General features: G+C 50.0%; 1 protein-coding gene across 6 annotated transcripts in view; it reads left to right on the top strand.

Annotated features, from left to right (window-relative positions):
• Positions 1 to 17,452, top strand: part of NDRG4 (NDRG family member 4) — an 885,840-nt gene that overhangs the window by 317,906 nt on the left and 550,482 nt on the right. The gene's annotated exons all lie outside the window — the stretch shown is intronic.

The following is a 17,452-nucleotide window of genomic DNA, read 5'->3' as shown; positions in this document are numbered from 1 at the left end:
TCATAGAGAACCAGGAGTCACACCGACGCCGGTGACTAGTGAACAATGTCTTGGGGTTCCTCTTATCACGCTTGAAGATGTTATCGAGGAACAGGATGATGACGCTGACATATAGGAAGGTGAGCTGGATGATGCTTCCCTCCTTTCCGACTGGGACAACTATCAGATCCAAACTCCTTCTCCCGCTGATCCCGCTCCTTTGGATTCTCCCCCAGTTGACATTGGTGGTTTCCATTTGCTTATGGAGAGAGCAGCTAAGAGATTTCACCTCCCTATGACAACTAGAGAGGAGGATTGTTTCTTATATGACTTTAAGGACCAACCTCAAAAGCAGGTCCGCTGCATTCCAATCATTGATTTCATATGGCCAGAGGGCCTTAAATTAATGCAAACCCCTAATTCGATTCCAGCCATCCTTCCTAGAATCGACAAAAAGTACAAGGCTCCTCCAAATTCTCCTGCCTGTTTGACTTCGCAAACAAAGCCTGATTCCATCATCACTCAGGCAGCCCAACGCCGATCCAGAAATCCTTCATCTCCTTTGTCGGCACCTCCAGATCGCGAAGGTCGAAGTCTGGATGGTATAGGGAAATAAATTCCACTATGGCGGCGGCAACGGTACGAGCAGCCAATTCTTTGGCGATCTTAGGCCGCTACGATCGCCAAAGGTGGTCGGACATTTCATCTCTGATCAATCTTATTCCCGAATCATCCAGACAAGAGGCTTTGAAGATTCTCCAAGAGGGAGAAAGAATTTCTTCGGAAATTATAGATTGCGCCATTGATGTGTCCTCTTCTGGCTTCCGTCTTTTGGCTGGCGCTGCAGTCCTCCGGCGTCAGGGCTGGTTACGGGCCACGTCCTTTCGTCAAGAGGTGCAAACGAAGATCCTGGACATGCCTTACGATGGCGAATTCCTTTTCGGCCAGCATATAGATGATGCCCTACAAGCAATCAAGAAGGACACTGACACAGCTCGTGCTCTAGGGTCTTTACAATTCAAAAAACAGCCATTTCGGGGCGCAAGAGGTCGTGGTTCCTCTTCTTCCTTTCGAGGCAATTCCAACCAGTACAGGCAACGACAAGGCCGCTATTCCTCGCAAAAACCAACAATGGGGAAGCGCCAAATTCCGAGCCTGCCTACCTGCTGGGTGAGTTGCCTGTGGATCCGCCACTGTTCCGCTGTTGCCGCTGGTCTTGGTCCGTCTCCCGCTGTGTGTCTCTTCCGCCGCCGCTACATCTCCACGCGGCCGAGAGCGGGGAGAGACTACAGCCCCCAGGCTCCCTTGCGGCCGGTGACGCCGCCAACGCGACCGGAGGCCACAAAAACATCGCGGCTCCCTCTGGGGAGCGGGAAGCGCCAAATTCCGAGCCTGCCTACCTGCTGGGTGAGTTGCCTGTGGATCCGCCACTGTTCCGCTGTTGCCGCTGGTCTTGGTCCGTCTCCCGCTGTGTGTCTCTTCCGCCGCCGCTACATCTCCACGCGGCCGAGAGCGGGGAGAGACTACAGCCCCCAGGCTCCCTTGCGGCCGGTGACGCCGCCAACGCGACCGGAGGCCACAAAAACATCGCGGCTCCCTCTGGGGAGCGGGAAGCGCCAAATTCCGAGCCTGCCTACCTGCTGGGTGAGTTGCCTGTGGATCCGCCACTGTTCCGCTGTTGCCGCTGGTCTTGGTCCGTCTCCCGCTGTGTGTCTCTTCCGCCGCCGCTACATCTCCACGCGGCCGAGAGCGGGGAGAGACTACAGCCCCCAGGCTCCCTTGCGGCCGGTGACGCCGCCAACGCGACCGGAGGCCACAAAAACATCGCGGCTCCCTCTGGGGAGCGGGAAGCGCCAAATTCCGAGCCTGCCTACCTGCTGGGTGAGTTGCCTGTGGATCCGCCACTGTTCCGCTGTTGCCGCTGGTCTTGGTCCGTCTCCCGCTGTGTGTCTCTTCCGCCGCCGCTACATCTCCACGCGGCCGAGAGCGGGGAGAGACTACAGCCCCCAGGCTCCCTTGCGGCCGGTGACGCCGCCAACGCGACCGGAGGCCACAAAAACATCGCGGCTCCCTCCGCGTCGCGGGACGCGCGCGGGCGACGCCGGGCTGAGCCCGGGCAGAGGGCGGGCCGTCTGTGGCCGTCCGGGGCAGGAGGAGGCTGGGCTGGGCCACGTCCCTTGTTCCTGCTAGACCTGTGAGTACATATTCCGCTTACGTACCCACTAAACTATGTCTACCCGTTCTGGTAAACTGTTAAGGAATGAAGGCGTAAGGGGGCCAAATACAGCAAGCCCCATTATTGGATCTATGGACCGCTTCATTACCAGGGTGGCGGCGGTGATTGATAAGGAGATTGCAATGTCTGAGCGGCGTTTATCTGAGGTCTACCTCCCTTCGAGACGTTCATCCCTGGGGGGCGATGCTCAATCATCACTTATAACTGCAAGTACCCAGTCCCAGGACGATATTGCGCCTAGTGTTTTTGGTACTTCCTTAAACCCACCCCAGTTGGTTGACATTGAACAAAATATAGGAAGGCTAGAAAGTTTGGCTGCTCTTTTTCCAATAGTCACCATGGAGCCAGATGGTCTTGGTAAACAGATTGCATCATCATCCATCAATGTCCCAAGTGAACCCACTACTGTTGTGGATCCTCTATTTTCGTCCACCTCGCTCTTGGGATTATCAGTAGGGGAGATAGATAGGTCCCCCAATAATTCCCAAACAACCATCAATAGACAGGAGAATAGGCCCTTAAGCAAAAAGGTTCGTAAACGTAAAAGGGGCTGCCCAGTTAGGCAGGCCGCGCTTTATCAAAATTCAAGAAAGCCTTTTGGAGTGGGTATGAGAACTTCAAGGGCCAAAGCTGTAGTGAATAAACTGGCCATACCTGGGGATGTTGTAAACTCTCCTGAGGAGCCACACTCTGGCCCAAATAGCGCGAAACTTTTAAAGTTTACGGACTTAGCAACGGTAGGAAATATTCTTGAGAAGGTTTATAGACTCTTGAATCCGTTGCTAACTCAAGTCAAAGGCCTCGGGGATAGGATCGACAAACTCGAGCAATCAACCCTTGACGGCTTTCACTCACTTAAAGTAGCAGTTAAACAAACAAGTAGAGTGACCGAAGCTAAGAACCTGGTCGCAACCGGAAACGTGCCTTCATCCCAGGGAGCCTCTAAGCATCCACTATGTTGTGAGAAGGGAGCTTCTAATAGCCCATCTACTACAGCTTCCACATCCATTCCAAGTCCCAAAGCAGGACTTTTGCAAAAGGGTCCACAAACCCAGATAGTGCCCGATAACAATAAACCTAAGTCTCCCCGACAGAAGCAACCACAGGTAGTGAGTCGTATAATGGAAATTCCTAAAAAACAAGGGGCTTGCACCAACTCTAGCAGGTTAGCCTTAGAGAAATCCCTTAGGTCCGTCCCCCATCCTATCACCAGATCGACCCTTTCACCTGCCCCTAGCAAACAAGTGAGTCAAATTCCCCCAGTAAATCTTCCACCAGACTGTCAACCCTTTGCGGCAGTCATGGTTAATGTGCCTCCTTTAAAAGACGGCCAGTGGGAAAATCAACAATCACTTAAGAATAAGTGTATCCACTGGCTAAAGGCAAATAAGCCAATCCCGCTAGGTGTGGATGGCATTATACTGAGTGTTCGTAGAGTGGACTGGGTTGGACATGGAGAAAAAACACAGGAGGGGGACTGTATAATTGTAAATTTCCAAGATCCAAGAGTGGTACCATCTATTTGTACCCCTGTTCCTAATATGGGGGTCCCGGGGGTTAAAGTGGTAGACCTTTCCTTCTTTTACCCCAGGCAAATCATTGACTCGACCGGTCGAGGCTTAAGTCCCCCTGTTCTTGATCAGAATAGGAATGGGACTTTAGGGGACTCCAGGGAGAAACATTTGTGTTCAGCGGGACCCATTTGACTGGAAGTTGGGCAGAGAGTAGATTCAGTGGAAATATTATCACTTAGCAAAAGTAAGCCTGCAAGTGGGATAGGTGACCTTATACCCACCTTGCAAGACCCTTGCTGTCCTCACGTTTTCCCGAGGAGCTCTACAGGCGGGGACATTCTGGTGCCCTGCAGCACTCCGGCTGTGACGGACCTTGTCGTTAAGGTTTTCAGCTGGAATGTCGCGGGGATTGCAGGAAAGCTGCCCCTGGCTAACTTTACTACGCAGGTTGACGAGCACTCTCTGTGCCTCTTTCAAGAGACATGGAGTTGTGTGCCGGTACACAGGGTGGGTTTTTCCTCCTATTTCTCCTCTGCGCATGTCTCAACTTCAGGGAGGGGGCGCCCAGCCGGTGGCCTCCTTATCTGGGTGGCGGCATCTCTCGATTGCAGAATTATGGATTTCCCCACAGGTTCTCCTGACATTCAAAACATAACTTTAATAGACCGAAGGGGGAGAGTTGTTTTAAACGTTTATAATGTTTATGCCCGGGGAACCGTGGGCGGGAGAAAGTCTCCTATAATATCATTACTCGAGACTTTGTTAAACAACACCCCACATAAGTCTTGTACATTGGTTGCAGGTGATATGAACTGTACGTTCGAGCCTTTGGGTTCGGACGTCTCCCTCGACCAAGAAGAGGAGGACACTAGGTGGGGGATTCCGGCTCTGGAAATCCCACCGATCAAGAGGTGGTCAGAAGTGGCGCTTCAGTTATACTCCCTGAGCTTTGAATTCAATCTAAGGGCTGTTAATGGGAGGACACCCTCGGATAGGCTGGGTGCTCACACGTATAATAGGCCCGGACATACCTCTAGGTTAGATTATCTTTTAGTAGACGTGTGTCTTTGGCCCTATGTAAGGGACATGCAGGTGGTCCCCTCGGTTGAAAGCGACCATAACCTGCTTTCTTTAAGTATGGTTCAGTGGTGGCGTCACTCAAGTAAGGTTCCTATAAACCAAGTAGCAGCACCACCTGAGGTATCGGAAGTCTCCCCTTGTGGCAGGCGAATTAAATGGGCCAAACTGGTTTTATCAGAGGGGAAGGTAGAAGAAATAAAATCTCTCCTAAACCATACAGTCCTAAACCTTGGAACATCGTCGGAAGGTGTGGGTAGAGTGAGTGGGCTCTTTGTCTCCCTGACTGATGCCTTGACTAACGTCTTTACCCTTCATCATAATAAATTGGGTAATAAACTCTCTAAAAAACCCCCTGAGGGTTGGTATTCCCAACCATGTAGGGTTCTTAAGGCTAAGTTAGTTGAGGCGATTAAAGCTAAGTCCTGTCTTGAGATACAGGAAGCAAGGAGGGCCTACAATAACTCTCTTAAACTAGCCAGGAGGGAGTGGGAAGATAAATATTGGGATGACCTGCTCCAGGCCAGCAAAAGTAGAGACCCAAGGGCATTTTGGAAACTTATAAGTGCACGGAAAAACCCCGATGCACTTATGAGACCCTGTAACATCTCGCCACAAAGCTGGGTAAAGCACTTTGGGTCTTTATACCTCCCTCCAGAAGGGGATTGTAATGCGGGGATGGCTCTTACGCATATAATTGAACCTCATGCCTACGACCTCTTTACTCCGCTAGAACTTGAGGGGGTTATAGGGTGGGTAGCCCCACGCAAGGCTGCGGGTCCCGATGGCCTCCCGGGAGACCTTATGAGGGCATACCCAGCTGAATGGGCACGGGTCATAGCAGCGCTACTTAATGACATCATGATGGGAGGGGCAGTACCTGAATCCTGGAAAGGGGCGGTGGTGGTCCCAGTTTATAAAAAAGGGTGCAGGGAAGCTCCAGGTAATTACCGACCCATAAGTCTGATCGACTCCACCCAAAAGATAGCAGGTAAAGCTATCCTCGGAAGGATCCTCCATTGGGTGGAGGAGAATAAAATTCTTTCAGACTTTCAGGCAGGTTTTCGGGTCGGAATGGGGACAATTGAGCAGGTGTTTAGGCTGATATTACTGGGGTGGAAGGTGGTGGAACTGGGCAAGGGCAGCCTTTATTTGGCCTTTATAGACCTGAAGACTGCCTTTGACCTAGTCCCCCGAGAGGATCTTTGGAGGGTACTTCTCGAGCTGGGCTTACCCCCTTACATCTTGTCACTTCTTATCAACCTTCACGCCCATACCTTTGCCCAGGTCCGCTGGGGTAAAAACGGTGAACTTACTGAGAAGATTCCAGTCTCCAGGGGCGTAAGGCAGGGCTGCGTTTTGGCTCCAACCCTATTTTCACTTTATGTGAATGGGGTGGTAAAACATCTCCAGCAAGAACCAGCCGACGCCCCCTGTCTCGGTGGAGTCCGGATCCCCACCCTGCTATTTGCGGATGACACGCTCCTGATTTCGAAGACCCCTCAAGGTCTCCAGAAATTACTAACACGATTTCAGGAGTTCTGTGATACAAGAGGATTAACAATAAACGTGGATAAAACAAAATATCTAGTCCTAAATCCTCCTAAGAAACTGGGCCGCCCCCCGACTCTAAATTCGACCCCCCTAGAGAAAGTAGCCGAATTTGACTACCTGGGTATCCGGATTACGGATAGGATGTCCTGGGCTAGTCATATTGATAAAATGGTCCTCAGCCATAGGAGAGTGGGAGGTGCCCTTATGAGGGAGTTCAGGGCCTCTCCAAGAAGATCACTCACCCCAGTAGTTGACATTTACAAGGCTAAAGTAGTGTCATCAGCCTTGTATGGGGCAGAACTGTGGGGCCATTGCTGTTTGAAAGATCTAGAGACAGCGGAGAGTAAGTTATTGAAATCTCTTATCTCCGTTCCCCTGAGTACTCCATCCGTACCTGTCCGGTTGGACATGGGCTGCAAAAATATTAAAGACCAGGCCCAGCTTCGCCCGCTTTTGTTATGGACAAGAATCTGGAGGGGTGAAGAATTGAAATCTTATGCTGATGCCTTGGGAGAAATTATGAGTCTGGGGGGCTGGGCCAAAATAAAGTGGCTTAGAGATACCAAAAAGCTTTTGGAGAATGTCGGTCTAGGAGGCTGCTGGTCATCACGTTCAGCCCCTACAAAAGAAGTTGTCAAGGCGCATTATTGGAACTGGTGTGCGGAGCGGCTAAATACAACCTCCAACCACTGCAAGTCGACTGTCGCCTTTTTGCAAATTAAAGACACTGTGGCTTTTGAACCCTACCTGGACTTGATAACTCTCCCTTGTGACCGAGCCCTTTATTTCAAATTCAGAGTTGGATGCCTCCCCCTAGGTGCATTGGTATCGAGTTGGTCACCTGTGCCCCGCATTTCTCCCAATTGTGCATGTTGCCCTAGCAAGGTTGAGACTATTGTACACGTTTTATTTGCTTGCCCGGATTATGCAAGGCCCAGGGGTGTCTGGTTGAAACCCCTCTGTCGCAATATGGGCACACGTAGTCACCTTGAGGCCCTGCGCATTTTAACGACGGACACTTCCCCCCTTTTTGTGTGTGGAATTGCGAAATTTTTAAAGTGGTCCTGGCTCATTCGCTGCAAGAGATTGTCAGTAGCTGTTTAATTCTTTTTTAGATAATTTATTATGGGAAATTTATGCCCTTTTTTATATTCTTATGTACTTCATACTGGCTTCTTGTAACTGTGATTTTTATGTGTCTATTGTATTTTTTATGTGCTTACAAGATATCTTGCATATCGAATAAAAGCTTATGACTGACTGACAATCTTATCGGCAGCAAAATTCCTCCAAATACAGACAATACAGAGGCAAATCTTCCTACAGAGGAAAGGATTCCTCAAAGAAACAATGACTCTCCTTACCCTCACTCACGGACTCCTCCAAAACTTGGAGGTAGAATCTCCCGCTTCTTCTTCAAATGGTCGCAAATCACCACAGATCAATGGGTTCTCGATCTTGTGCGCAGGGGACACGCTTTGGAATTTATAAAGATTCCTCCAAATACTCCACCAAGAGGTCCCCCTCCTGCACATTTGAAAGAGCTTTTGATTCAGCTAAACATATTATTGAGAAAGGGCGCCATCGAACTGGTGCCAAAACTACAGAAAGGCAGGGGGTTCTACTCAAGGTTCTTCCTTATTCAGAAGAAGTCAGGAGAATGGCGTCCCATTTTGGATTTGAGAGCCCTGAACAAATATATAAAGAGACAAACTTATCGTATGTTGTCCCTACAAGAGGTCCTTCCTTTTCTCTCTCACGGAGAATTCATGACAACGCTAGATCTCCAAGATGCTTACTTTCATCTTTCCATATTGCCAAGACACAGAAAGTTCCTCCGATTCAGGGTTGCCGGATGGGATTTTCAATTCAAAGTCCTGCCATTCGGCCTTCGTTCTGCTCCCCGAGTGTTCACAAAAGTCCTTGCACCGGTGGCAGCTTACCTTCGCCTTCAGGGAATTCAAATCTTTCCCTACCTAGACGACTGCCTTCTAAAGGCAAAGTCCTTCGAACTGGCGTCAACGCAAACTCTGGTCTGCAGCTCCCTGTTCCAATCTCTGGGCCTCACGCTCAACTTAGACAAATCTCAGTTGCACCCAGCTCAAAGCAGACTGTTCTTGGGAGCCATTCTGGATACAACTCTAGGGAAAGCTTTTGTGTCGCATGAACGACGACAACGTCTTCGTAATCTAGCGGCCTCTATCCATCTAAAAGAGTTCGTTTCTGTCCGACAGTTGAAGTGTTTCCTAGGGATGTTGTCGTCCTGCATTCCTCTAGTCCCTCACTGCCGCCTGAAGATGAGACCTGTCCAAGAAGAACTGGACAAGCAATGGGCTCAGGTCTCAGGCAATTTCAACGACCTAGTCAGAGTCACTCATCGCCTCAAAAAGGCTCTTTTATGGTGGACTCACAAAGAACATGTCTCCTCGGGGCGTCCTTTTCTGGCGGACTCTCCACAATTCACCCTTACCACCGACGCCTCTCTTGAAGGTTGGGGCGCTCACCTGCAGGGTCTTACTGTGAAAGGCAGGTGGTCTGTTCATCAAAAGACAAGACACATCAACCTGTTAGAATTACTGGCCATCTTTCTGGCTCTGAAAGCTTTCCGAAGCATCATTTACGGAAGCACGGTATTGATCAGGACGGACAACACAACGTGCATGCACTATATCAACAAGCAAGGAGGCACGAGGTCCGTTCTGTTGTCCCTTCAGGCCCAAAAGATTTGGAAGTGGGCGATTCAACACCACATCGCCCTCACTGCAGTCCATGTTCCGGGAGCGTCCAACGTCCTTGCGGATTCCCTAAGCAGATCCTCCACGACCAATCACGAATGGGAATTGCACCAACCCATTCTGGATCGCATATTCCAGCTATGGGGTCCCCCGAATCTGGATCTCTTCGCAACCTATCTGAACCGGAAATGCCAGTTCTACGCAAGTTGGCTTCCCCAACCAAAGTCATGCGGGAATGCCTTTTTGATGAATTGGTCCAAAATTTATGCTTACGCCTTTCCACCGATACCTCTAGTCCCCAAGGTCCTACGGAAAATGAGGAGAGAACCCTGTCGGCTCATCCTAATAGCCCCCCGATGGCCTCGACAAATATGGTTCACGGAGCTGCTGCTACTGTCTCAGTGCGAACCAATCATGCTTCGTCCTCTTCCGAATCTCTTGACCATGGAACACGGTCAAATTTGCCATCCCGATCCTGCGTCTCTACACTTAGCAGCTTGGAACCTGAGCACTTTGAATTTGTGAATATGGACATCCCTTTGGAGTGCAGAGAAGTATTGGCAAAGGCTAGAGCTTCCTCTACTGTAAAAACTTACAAACTCAAATGGAAACGCTTTTGTTCATGGTGCAGTGATGCCAAAATTCATCCTATCCATTCTAAGCCTGAACAACTACTACCTTTCTTTTTGCACCTAGCAAAATCAGGCCTGTCATATGCTACCCTTAAAGTCTTTTTAGCGGCAATCTCACGATTCCGCCAAGATGGCTCGAACTCCCTTTACTCGTCAAGAGTAATGAAACAATTCTTCAAAGGACTTTTTTGTATGTTTCCTCCGATACGTCGGCCTCCTCCTCCTTGGCATCTAAACATGGTATTGGCGCAGCTCATGAAATCGCCATTCGAGCCAATACATAAGGTCAGCCTCAAACATGTCACCTGGAAGACTTCTCTTCTCCTGGCGCTTACATCCTCACGCCGGGTCAGTGACTTGCAAGCATTTACCATTAACCCACCTTTTCTTCAATTTACTAAAGACTCTGTTCTGCTTCGCACCAATCCGGCCTATATCCCTAAGGTGCCATCTGATTTCCACCTCAATCAGCCGGTTGTTTTAAAAACATTTTTTCCTAATCCTCAAACTTTTGCAGAAAAGTCACTTCATTCTTTGGATGTCAAGAGATGTCTCAAATTTTATCTTCAAAGAACTGCTGCCATTCGTAAAACTGACCAACTCTTTGTCGCCTACGGGCGAATGCGGCAAGGTCATCCTGTCACCAAACAATCTATAGCACCTTGGATATCCTCTGCTATTGCCTTTTGCCATCAACAAGCAGGAAAACCTCTCGCTGATGCTGTGAAAGCGCACTCCACGAGGAAGGTTTCTTCTTCCACTGCGCTTTTTGCTGGAGTCCCTCTTCAATCCATCTGTAGAGCGGCGACATGGTCCAGCAGACATACCTTTACGAGACACTACTGTCTGGATGCTGCAGACAACACAGATACAGCTGTAGGACAGGCAGTCCTGCGTAATCTTTTTAAATAAGGTGAGCCTCTGTTGCTTCCCTCCTCCTGCATACAAGGTACTTTTATTTCTTTATATATTTACGTATAATATGTATATATATATCTATATATATTTATATATCTGTTATATATAGTTAGACGTCTATTTTTTATGCATATAATCTTTGCACTGTCTAAACTACTATCTGGCTTCTTATGTACCTTGTATTATTCTGCTACCACTGCTCACTACTCTTATTCAAGCATGTGAATCTATGAAAGACACCCCAATACTGGAGAAGAACAAAAGTTACTTACCTGTAAACTGTGGTTCTCCAGTATTGGTGTCTTTCATAGATTCACATGCGACCCACCCACCTCCCCTCAGAGGCTCTTCCTTGTATTTGACTTTATGTCACTCTTGTGCTACGAAAATCTGAGAGCCTGAGTCTCTCGGGAGAGGGTTCTAGAGGGTGCGGACACCTGATTGGCTGGATTTGACCTAGAACAAAACAACAGTGATATGTTATAGAAGTGACAAGTTGTCTATCCATGAAAACTCTATGGTTTTTTCTTTCCTGTAGGCCTAATAGGCTTATGTTATTACTACATTGCTTTGTTATGTACCGTGGGACTCCCACTTCGACGACGGGGAATATTCAAGCATGTGAATCTATGAAAGACACCAATACTGGAGAACCACAGTTTACAGGTAAGTAACTTTTGTTCTTCTTCTTCACCAGCTAGGGTCCAAATTTTCTTCATTCCCAAATCGGGTGGTGAATTTCAACCTTGTATATACCACAGAGACTTTGATGCTGTGACAATTTGAAATAGATACCTCTTACCCTTGATCTCAGTCCTCTTAGATCAAATTAAGCCAGCAAAGATCTTTTCAAACATGGATCTTAGCAGAGCTTACAATTTAGGGCAATTTTCACAAGGGGATGATTGTAAGACTTTGCTCTAAATATTTAGTAATGTCCTCTAGGTTATGTAACGCACCCACAGCCCTTCAACATTTCAAGAAGTATATTTTGGGAGATATATTGGCTTTCTATGTCTGTATCTACTTTAATGACATCTTAATATTCTCACACCCTTTGGAAGAGCATTGCAAACACGTCAAGGAGTTACTAGGATATTTAAGAGTACAATGATCCTTTGCCAAGTTAGAAAAATGCTTATGTGAAGTACCAGAGGTTGTGCGCCTCGTATTTAGTTTTTCACAAGACGGGATACATATGGATATGAATTAACTTGAAGCTTTACAAGAGTGGCTTTACAAGAGCACTAAGAACTGTCTAGGAGATCCACCAATTTATGGGCGTTTCACATTTTTACAGACAGTTTATTTGAGACACTTCAGAAATTGTATGTCCCACATCAAGGCTGGCTCAAAAAGGGAGTTTCCTTCTGTTGAAGTAAAGTATAAGAAGACACATTTGAAACACTTCAGAAAGCATTTATGAATGCACCTATCTATGGCATCGAGATGATACACAACCCTATATTGTTGAGTATTATGTGTCACTTTTCACTATTGGAGCCATCCTGTCCCAAAAAGACCAAGCAACAGATATCATTATTTCTCTTGCTTAATATTATTTAATTGTGACATCATCAGAAGATTACTTCACTATCTACGAAAGGGAGCTAGTAGCGATTAAAGAAGACTTGTCTCACTGGAGCAACGGTTTCCAGCTAATAGCTTGGGAGCTACTGGTAGCTCTCCACTTCCCTGGAAGTAGCTTTCTGAAGTGCAGCACAGCACAGTACAGTACGTTATTCAGAGCATCTAGCCATTTTGAATACAACAGCTCTCCACATTTTGATATCTTTGGGATGGCCACCAGCCAAACCAGCGGCAGGGCTACACACTTACACATAGACACAAACTGAGGCAGTCTGCGGTACCTGCAACACAACCACCTGCCTACACTCTCAGTTTAGCAGTCACACGAATATGCAAATGCATCTATACAATTGACGTTTGTTAGTTGGTTTGTGTGAATAATAAATCCGTGTAGTTTATTTAAAATGAATTCATGATTTCATGCAACAACTTGTGCTTACATAAGAGAATGAGACTAGTATGGGAATTATGACTATCAAACATTTGGAAAATAACAGTTGCTTTTTTAGAGTGCTGATTGGAAACGATGAGTAACTTCATGCACACATTCCAAATTTGTGTCTAGGACTTTCTTTGTATGAGAAATTGTAAACATAAAAGTACATTTGGAATAAGCCAACGTGTCTACCATCACCATTAGGTTGCCCTTTTAAGGAAAAGTGAGTCAAAGAGCTGCTTTATTTTTATGTGTTACTGCCAAGTTAATCATCTATTGGGAATGTTCGACCAAGTACCTGATGGAGTAAGCAGTGCGTCCCAACTAATAAAAGAGATTTTTGGACTTTCTGGAGATGAAGATGAATGCTCCGTAATGCAGAAGAACCTTCTGTCCAGCAGTTTTCCTTAAATACAAGGTGTATATATACTGAAAACGACTGCGGCGAAATACTTTGTGATGAAAGTACAAAATTGTCAGCTTCATCCTAGGCTTTGTGAAGAAAGAACAAAGTATTTAACACCCCTCTTGAAGTCACGAGGAGGCAGAGGAAGGTACTGTAAGAAGTTTGTAAGTGGTCTCTCCTCTTTAAGTGAAAATGAAGAAATGTTGTAGTGGACCAAATATTGGAGCCCATCATATAATGAGTTGGCAGGCCCAAGACTCTGTTCACCACAGCACGCAAGGTGGTGCATCTATTGTTCTGTGAAAGAAGGAAAGAGAAGGTGTTATCAATTGAATTGAAAGTGGACAGATTTAACCACTGCTTAATGAGGGCATGGTTCTTAAGTGAGGTATCAACTGAGAACCTAAGGTTCCAGACTGCTTTGAAGAATGAAATTGTCTAGTCAAAAAAACAAAAAAGGGAGATATGGCTAGGGTAGGTGCTGCTCGCCTCCTGTCCCTCCCCTCCTCCAACTGTAGGAGTTCAGTTTGTTCTCCATCAGCAACCGACAAGTCATTCTAATATGTTATTTCTTGCATCTAGAGAGCAGTTCAGATTCAGGAACCTCTATGATGGTGCCGACAGTACAGTGCACACCTGGGCATTAAAAGTATATAAATAGTGTGTCACCTGAGCTATAACTGAAACATTCAGAGGATTGTCCTATTACTTACCGATAATCTTCATTACTCCTGGTCCCGTTGTCCTCGTCCCATTCCTTACTAATTGGAGATGACCATCTCCACGGCAGAAAAAAAGAAAAGGAGCATGCTGGGATACCCTACCCACTCCCTCCCACTGGGAGTACATAAGCGGTACCAGCCCAGCATGCAGCCTGAAAACACCAAGCCAACAACCGGAAGGCCGGCCGCCAGGGATGGAAGGGAGGGAGGGGCGTAAGGAATGGGACGAGGACAACGGGAACAGGAGTAATTAAGATTACCGGTAAGTAATAGTACATTACCCCCAGGTCCCTCCTGTCCTCGTCCCATTCCTCGCTAATTGGAGAATACCAAAGCAGAGAACTCGGCCTTCCGGAACTCCACCAACGCCAAGGGCACCAGACCAAAAAACGGCACCCCACAGGAGCAAAAGGAGCCCACAAGAAGCAGAGGAACGCCAAAGGGGCACCCAACCAAGCACGCCCCCAACCAAGCGGACACGCAGAGCCAAGCCCCCAATGGAGCAACCAGAGGGGCCAAAATCAACGGAGAAAAGGAGCCAGAAAGGGCAAACGACCAGGGAGAAACCCCCACGGGCGAAGCCCCCGGACCCAGGCACCACCAGGCAGCCACCCACCCAGGGACTAAACAGGCCAACCCAGCCCAACGGTCAAGAGCAGTGGAGAACAGACCGCACAGGGCTGCAGGGCCGAAGGCCCAGGAAGGAAAAAAGTAGAAGCAAAACACGACCAACCACCGGACCACCCCAACGCACCGGGGGAAGCCACCAGCAGAGCCGCAAAGAGGGCAGAACCGGAGAAGCAAACAGGCACTCACCCAGAGGAACAGCCAGAAAGAGAAGGGGCCGGGAACCCAAGCAAGGCCCCCCCCTTCCCACAGACAACAGCAGCAACATGCAAACCGGAGGCCAGAAACCCACAGAAGGACAAGGCCAAAGGCCAAGACAGACCAACAGCCAACCCCAGCCGAGGCACCGAAGAGCCGCAGCAACCAAAAGGCCCCCCCAACGGGAGAAGAACCCGGGGAACATGAAATGGCCAGGCCCGAGGCACACCCCCAAAGCAGGAGACACAGGGACAAGACATCCAGCAACCCGCCCAACGGAGGCCAGGGAGAGCAAAGAAGCGCAACCCAAAACAGACCCGGCAAAAACCAGGGCTCAAAGAGCCCCCACACAGAACTGGGGAAACCAAAACCCCAGAACCGGAAAGGAGGAAACCCCACCAACCAAGAGCCGAACAACCGCCAGGAGGAGAAAGGAGGACACCAAGAACCACTGAAGGTGAACCCCAAAAGGCAGAAGGACAAAACCGGAAAGACCAACAAGGAGGTCAACAGCCCCACCCCAAGAAGCCAGCCGGAGAACCGGTAGGCAAGCCAGCCAGGAGGCACACAACACAGCACCACCAGGACCCGGAAGGAGAGGCAAAAAAAAGCCCCAACCATAAAGGGGCTCAGGGAAAGGCACAGCAGGCAACCATAGCCAGGCCACCCAGAGAGCGGAGAAGCAGAGGATGGGAGCCCAGAGTCCACTCAACGGACCCAGTGCCACAGCCAGCCGAAGGGAGCGGCACCGGAAAGGACAGAAGACCATCCCAGGACCGCGACAAGGCATACGAGAATGAGCGGCCAGGAAAGGACCCAAGCAGGGACCGAAAGAGGCCCCCAAGAAACCAGGGCCCCACAGCACAAAGCCCAACACAACCAAGCCAAGAGGCGCACGAGCAACCCAAACGCACAAGCGAACGGGAGGCCAAACACAGGGACCGCAAGGGCAAAACCAACAGAGGCAAAGCCCAGGCCCCCAGAGCACACCGGAACAACCCAGGCACCAAAAGCAAAGGAGAGGAGCCCGGAGATGCCAAAGGCTCACCACCCAACAGGGGAGCAGGAGCAGGAGCAGACCCAAACAAGGGGAGAAGGAACACCCCAGAGTAAACAAAAGAGCAAGGGTCACAGACAACACAGGCCGTAAACAGCCCGCGCGGGAACACAGGACCAATGACAGGCCCCCAAAAGAAAAAAGACCTAAGCCCCAGACCCGAGGCAAAGCCAACCGCAACCCAAAGGGGAGCAAGAGGGGCGGGAAGCAGGAAAGTGGCCCACACAACAGGGGAAGCCGCCACCCAACACCCCCAAGCAGGGAAAGGGCACAGCACACAGGGCAGGGCACAATAGCCGGGCACCCGAAGAAAAAGAGGCCACCCAAGGCAGAGGCCAAGGAAGACCAGCAAACCCCAGCCACCAGAGGAGGGAAACGGAGCGACGTGCGAGAAGGAAAGCCCAAACCTCAACAAGCCAGCAAGGAAAACACAAGGGGGGGAAGGAAACCACAAGTAGAAACCAAACCCCAGCAACCCCGGCAGCAGGCGAGAATTTGCAAACCCAACACCGGCCAGAACCCACCAGGGCCACCACCAGCACTCCACCGGAGCCAAGAGCCCAACAAGGCCAAGGCCCACCGGGACAGAGGAAGGGCCCAACAGCCCCCCTATGCAAAACGAGGGGGAGAACCCAGCAGAAGGCAGACACCCCGAGCACGGAGCAAGCAAAAGCACCCGGAAGACGCAAGAAGCGCCCGACAGAGAAAACCGCCGGCAGGCAGGCACCCAGACAATCATGCACCCAGCCCGAACCCACAGAAGGGCCGGAACCAAGGGGCGGAAGAGCGCAGGCAGCCAAAGGAAGCCCAAGAACTGCAAGGCAACAGGGACAAGCATCCAGGGCCGACCAGAACAGGGAACAGCAACCGGCAAACCCAGGCGCACCCCAAACCAGGAACCACCTTGGGACAACCAGGGACAGCAGAAGCCAGCAGGGCAGGACGCCCGGAGGCCCAGAGGACAGAGAAAAGAGGCCACAAGAAGAAGCCAAAAAACCCCAGGAGAGACCGCTCAAAGCGAGCCACGGCCCAGAGAGGAACCAAAGCCCACCAGGCCAAACCACAGGGTGGGCAGCAGGCGCAACAGAAGCCAAGGCCGCAGGCCAGCAGACGGAAGTAAGAAACCTCCATTTAAGCAAGCACCAAAGGGACAGGCCAACAGCAGACCCACAGGAACCGACCCACACCCCAGACGCCAACCAACAACAAGCGCCGAGCAAGCGGGAAGCCAGAAGGCCAGGGAATACACAAACCATGGAGGAAGGCCCGAAGGAACGCCCCAGGCAGAACCCCCCCAACAAAAGGGCAGCGACCCAGGGGAAACCAGGGCCCAAAAGAGGACAGCGAAGGCAGGGGAGCCAAAGGCGCAGCCGGCAGAGGACCCGAAGTACGTCCAGGAGCCCGGGATCGGAGACACCAAGGACTACGGACCGAGGCAGCAAACGGACCAAACGCAACCAAGCACAGAGGGCCCATACGCAGGAACAGGAGCTAGCAAAGAAGCCGCAAGAAGGAGGCCCCGGAACCAAACCCTGACCATCCCAGGGGACCAGGCGCACAGGGTGGCAGCAACCAGAAGCAAAGGGGAAGACACACCAGCCAGGGCCGCAAGTGAACTCCCAACCAGGAAAGAACCAGTCAGGAACCTAGCCCATCAGCGAAAGCAGACAAGACCAGGGCCGACAACCATGGAAGCACCCAGACAACCACAGCACCAGGTATCCCAAAGCGGACCCCCATCCAGGCACCACCCAGGCGCGACACTCCACAA

The sequence above is a fragment of the Triturus cristatus genome, chromosome 12 (assembly GCF_964204655.1).
Source record: "Triturus cristatus chromosome 12, aTriCri1.1, whole genome shotgun sequence".
In the NCBI taxonomy this organism is placed as follows: Eukaryota; Metazoa; Chordata; class Amphibia; order Caudata; family Salamandridae; genus Triturus; species Triturus cristatus.
This window is presented reverse-complemented; position numbering and strand designations above follow the sequence as displayed.